The 6118-nt window shown below is 42.4% G+C and overlaps 1 protein-coding gene across 4 annotated transcripts in view; it reads left to right on the plus strand.

Moving 5' to 3' along the window:
- The window catches only part of RIPOR2 (RHO family interacting cell polarization regulator 2), a 100329-nt gene that overhangs the window by 23071 nt on the left and 71140 nt on the right, over positions 1-6118 (plus strand). The window lies entirely within an intron of this gene.

Consider the following 6118-nt stretch of genomic DNA (forward strand, 5'->3'; position numbering starts at 1 on the left):
TGTCAGTAACTCAGTTGGTTGGAATGTGGAGCTGAAAGTGCCAAGGTTGAGGAGACTGCAAATAAGGAAATCAAAGAATGCGAAGGGAAATGGGCTCATTGTCCAGAAATCTATGAACTTTATTTCCCTTCAATAAATCAGTACCAGTGTCTCTTTTGTGGGCACCAAACCAACACATTCCTGCATCATTGTACTTAGTTAAAGGTAAAACCTCTCACCTCTTTGAGGTAAAGAAGGGCTAGGTGTGAAAAGAACCACAATATGAACACTTTCCTGTTTTCAACTTTCATTTGTGGGGATGACCATGCCATTTCTGAATTTCCCTTTACTTCACAATATTTCAAAATAGTATTTTGCAGTATATATTTAAGAAGCGGTTTTGCTGCTCATACCCTTGAGAGTGGAGCAATCCTGCTTTAGTAACTCTGCTGTGACCTTGGATGTTAGCTATTTCCTGCTTATGTGATGCACTGTGGCCATATTATCAGAGTGGAAGTTGAGCTGGGTGGGCATTGCTTGTGGTCAGCTTTTCCTCCCCGCGGGTTCCGTTCCCATGTGCCCTCTTTATCTTGTGGTTTGAGAAAAAGGAAGGAAACTTTGCTGTTGAAATTGTTCAGAAGTTTCTGTACAAAGCTGACATTGGGTGTAGCAAGTATTGGCAAGTATAGGGCAATAACATTTTGCCTAAGAACTACCTGGAAGTCAAGTACAAATGTGGGAATGGGGCAAAGACTACAAGGACCACCTCTCCTCTTGTCAGTGAGAAGCCTTCTTCTGAGGAGGTGACTATGAGTGGAAATCAGGTGTTGAGCCTGCACTGATACCTCCTCCATTTCCAAGGACATGGAGACCTGGGTGTGAACAAACCTTGCAGACCCAACCCTCTCAAATGAGTGCCCATTTACTGCTCCAGCTGCTTGCACTAAGTGTTGTGCTAACTCTGCTTTTCAAAAGGAAGGTGCAGAGGAACAGCACTTGTTGCATCATTGTCTTAACATGTGCTCAGCCATGAGTCTAAACCTCTTGAGTATTTCCTGCACCTTGTCTTATATCTTGCCCATGTACCAGTCTGATATATGCATTAAAGCCATTGGCAGAAACAAAGCTGGGAGTTTTAGTTTTTTGTCCAGCAGTGAGGGTTAGGACACCAACCTTACTTGTAGATGCTGAGGGCTGGACCTGGAAACTTCTGCATGCAGCAAATCTGCTCTGCCACTGAGCTGTTGTCCTTGTTTATTTTCACTAGGAGATAGATAGGAAGAGTGATTATGTTGACTATCTGGGACTTCTTACCAGCTTTTGATACTTACTCATATGACATCCTTGGTTGGCAGTGTTTTGCTGTGGCTCTATGGTTCCTATCTTTCCTGAAGATTCCAGAATGTATTGGTACTTGTAGTAAAGATCTTGGATTAACTTTCTTGTGGGACATCATATCTATATAAGCCACCATGAGAGGTCACTTGCAGTTTTTGAGTGGGATCTCTATTTCTACTTTTCTTTTGTACCAGATGTGGTGGTGTCATCCTTGAATGACAGCATGAGGGCTGGAATTAGCAGCTTTGAAAATTAATCCAGGCAAAATGGAGTCATTCATGGTGGGTAGTCTTAAAACTAGACAATTAATGGAATTACCTGTTCTGGGCGAGATTCATCTCCTTGAGCCAAGTCAACATCTAGATTTTTAGGTGGAAGAAGTGGTTGGGGACATGATCTGTTAACTTTTTGCCCCAGCTTTCCACCTTCCTGAAAATATGAGACCATGAAATACTGCGTTGAACTTTATGTGTGTCTGCCCTTGGAGCCAGTTCAGAAGCTTCAGTTGATGCAGAACTCATGAGGCAGATATTCGCTGCTGGGAATAACTGCAATACTGTAAGAATTATATTGGTTTCTAGACTGTCATGTTGCTGGTTCTTACTTTTGAAGTCGTTTACGGCTCCAGTGTATGTGTTGCCCCTATATGAACCTCTCCAACCATTGAGGCCCAGTCACAAGTCTCTTCAACAGAAGTTGAATCGTCTGTAAGGCTGATAGAGAATTTTCAGTTGTGGTCTCACATCTATAACGTTTTTTACCATCTGGGTAAGAATGTGGTCTTCTCAGAAGTGTGCTTTTGAAACTTTTAAAAATTGTTTTTATAAATATTTAGACTTCTATTGTATACCCTCTTACCCAGGAGTAAGCTACACTGAAAATAAGGGGAGTTACGTCTGAGTATGTGTGTACAGTATAGGATTGCATTGTTTGTCCCTTTTTGTACAGGCTGGGAGTTTACCTGAGCTGCATCTGTTTTTTTGTGATTTGAGAATAAACTTTAGATACAGCAACTGTCATATTTTATTATTGCTTTGATGTTTTTAATCATTCTCTCTCCCCCATAGAACCCTTGCAAGTGGAAAAGCCGAGTAAACATTTTTAAAATAAATAATACATAGCAACTATACATTTTCTAAAGAAATAATACATAGTAACAAAGTATAGGTCCTGGAGACACTGGGGCAAAATATTCAGAATATGTATAAAATGGAGTGATGTTGTCTTAAAACTTTTAAATGGAAGCATATTTTGAAGCATCTAAGCATATATATTTTTTAATGACCAATCAGTTTTCCCCCCCAGAGGCACCGTGCTTATTTATGTCATGTGCCATTGGGAATATAATTGCATTTGTCCTTAGATTTCTCTAAATGTATACCATGCGTGTACATGCAGAGTGCATTGAGATAGAAAATTTTGTTCCAGCTACCCAAGCAAATTGACGTGAGTCTTGGGAATTTTCTTACTGTTAGGAATGAAGTGATGGTGTCATTCTGCCTGTTCTGGAAGCTATTTTCCCTAGAGGCAGAGAAAGCCAGAAGGGACCATGTCCACATACATAAGGAAGGAAGACCCACTGATCTTTCTCCATCCATTCTTCACCTCCCCCCTCTTTCCCTTTAGAGGCCAATTTCCTTGACTTTCCCTTTCCAACTTTTAGGGAGCGAAATAGCAATTAAAAATAAATAAGATGAGCTAAAGAACAGGTGCTGGGGGAGGGTGCATGCCAGCAGCTCTTGTTTCTCTGCACATGTGATTGTGATTCTCCTCCAGCTTTCTCAGCTTATAGGTTGAAGAGCATCCATGAAGAACAGGGTTGCTCTTATGACTGTTAGTAAATCTAATGTGCAACCTAGTTCTTAAGAGCCTTATGATGACTTCTTTTTGTTTAGGGTACTGTCAGAGGTAGATTTAGGGCAGCATGACTGGTTGCCTTGCACAGGATACAGGAGCCAAGGGGGTGTCTTCCCATCACTTTCCCCAAGTACTTTTCACCTAAGAAACCACCATCTTTGTATAATCAGGCTTTGTTTTCCCAGTGATGGTTCTATATTTTTCCTCTGCTACAGAAAACTCAACTTCTCTTTCTTTCTTTCTTTTTAAAAAAAGTATGAAACATTAGAAAATACTCCACAGGTTTGGGAGTTTCTTTTCACTGTTTTCTCTTCTTTTTAAAAGGTTCCTCCCCCTGGTTTCTGCCTGATTAATTACTTCCTCTTTGTACTTCTGCTAATATAATTGCCCCTCCCCCTGTAATTAGAGACATATCGTTTCCCATTGTGTGTGTGTGTTCAATTAATCAGGCTGCAAGAGGAGGGGACTGAACTTTCCTAGGGCAGCGTGGACAACATGCAACCAGAGGAAAAGTCACTGAGCGTAAGCCCCTGTGCTGGCTCACCTTGTAGCAATGGTTGAGCACCTGCAAGAGGTTGGGAGAAAGGAGAAGAGACCCATGCCTGTTGCATGGGTAGACTATAACAGAATACATAAACACACCTAAGTGAAAATGTTCTGCTGCCATTCCTGTTGCAAGAAAAAAGAGGAAAAGCCACTGTCAGAGAGCACTAAGAGCCTTGTATCTGGGACCGCCCCCCCTCCTTACTTTGACTTTACAACCTCATAGTACTTGTTGCTGCAGACGAAAGAGAAAGTTGCTAGGATTCAAATTACAGTCACTAATGAAATGAGCAGACCAAGGATAAAAAAGGGGCCAGCATTAACCAATCTATTTGTAATTTTCAAATGGGAAACCATGTTTCATCTCAAAGAAAGACATCCCGCATCCTCCCCGTGTATTTTTGGAATATACTTTGTAGGATGCCATTCAAGTGGTGAAAGGGTGGCAATCAGAGAAACATCTCTTACGAGCCTTTGAAGTGAAGGTTGAGTCATTATTATTCATCACCAGGCTAGTTTGTGTGCTCATTTAGGTGACAGTTGTTTTCTCGAAAGAAAACAGCCTCTTGATGCTTTTTAATTCCTGAAAATAAAAGAAACAAGGGCTGTCAAGGCATCCGGATGTAGGGCTTTGAAAGCAGTGTGCAAGGAAACAAACTTAAATCCAAGGGGAAAACTGAGTGGCATAAGAAGGAAAGAGCCAACAAGAACACTGTTTAGCCATTCTTTAATGTTTCAGAAACAGTGTTATATGGCTAAGCGCAATATATCTCTTATACTACATTTGTAAATGATGTGCACTGTCTGTGCATTGCACAGTGCTGAACAAAGAAGGAATATGCTTTCATTGCTCTTCTGTGTCACCATGGCAATTTTAAAGTACAGTTTCTGTAACATTAATCAGAAATGCAAAGGCATAAGTTAAGGCCAGTGGACAGTGTACTGGAAAACCTTGATTCAAATTTTGCCACAGCTATGACTCGCTGACCCAATTCAGATTACACACTAAGCCAGGGTTATGGAAGCTAAACTGTGCTTTAGTGTAAAGTCTAGATGGACAGACCATGGTTTACAATTGGTAGGTGAAACAGAAGTAGGGTTGCAGTTCAGCAGCGCTTCCAGGGCAATTTACAAAAATCATAATACAATATAGAACTGTAGAGTTGGAAGGGACCCTGAAGATTGTCTAGGCCATGCAGCTGTCCCATACAGGGATCAAACCTGCAACCTTGACATTGTCAGCACCGTGCTGCAGCCAACTTTGCTATCCAGCCTCTAGGCAATAAATTGCAACAGATTATGATAGCTAAATGGAACGTAACTGTGACTCTCAGAGGTGTAGCTTACATTTTGCTCTGGGTTATTCTGGAAAAACAAGAGGCATCTAGTTGGAGAAGCTGGAATTTGGATTTACTCTGCAAGGTAGTTCTTGCAAAAGAACCTGCTCAATAGAGCAGACCATTATGCTAAATAATATTCTGTTTGCTGGAGCTTGCATGTTTATTTTCTTTGATAAGAACTGGGCTCTGTAACAATGTAGTAAGTAAGTTGCAAGTCAAATGTAGATTGTCACTTGACAATGGCATGCTTAGTTTTTTTCATGGCAAGTCCATGAAAAGTCCATGTAGTTTCCCACCATAATTACACGCCACAAAAAGGGCAAGTACACATTGCATGCCATTTCATACAATGGGATGCCTTCCATGTGGGAAATCCATAGCATGGAAGTGGCCTTACATAAGGTAATACACTCAGGGGCTGGATGAAGGTTGTGTGGTGGGGGCGGCTGCCCCAGGTGTCACCACTGAGAGGGGTGACAAAATGCCAGGCACTACTCACCGCGGGGCCTACTCACCCGAGCCATGCCTGGGAGTGATGTGGTGGCTTGGGCGCCCGCAGGCTCCGCACTGCCACAAACGGTCTGCCCATTGCCTCCCACCCAGCTTTAGGGTAGCTGAGTAGGAGGAGGCAGGCAGACTCCTTGGAAGCCCCACAAAGCATCCTGCCCCAGCTTGTCCCACCCCGCAGGTGGCTGGCCCCACCCCTGGGAGCAGGGCACGCGCACCACCCCAGGCGCCGGATCAGCTTGCTCTGCTGCTGAATACACTTGATCATTTTCTCTTTGTATGTGCAAACTTCTTAACATTACAGAACTTTACAGAATTAACCTAGCCACACTTCCTTCCTTTTAACAATGCACATAAGTCAACTCTTTTCTTCAGAGCCCTTTTAAGAGTAGATTGATGTGGTGAAGTGAGTTCACCGTGCGTTTTCTTACACTTTGCCTCTCATTTTTCAGCTTCCTGCACCCATTAAGAAATACCCCACTTCCGATCCCAAAAGCTACACCCAAGGTGGGGCAGGGAGAGAAACAAAACAGGCTATCATGTTCATGTAAATG

The sequence above is a fragment of the Podarcis muralis genome, chromosome 8 (assembly GCF_964188315.1).
Source record: "Podarcis muralis chromosome 8, rPodMur119.hap1.1, whole genome shotgun sequence".
Lineage (NCBI taxonomy): Eukaryota > Metazoa > Chordata > Lepidosauria > Squamata > Lacertidae > Podarcis > Podarcis muralis.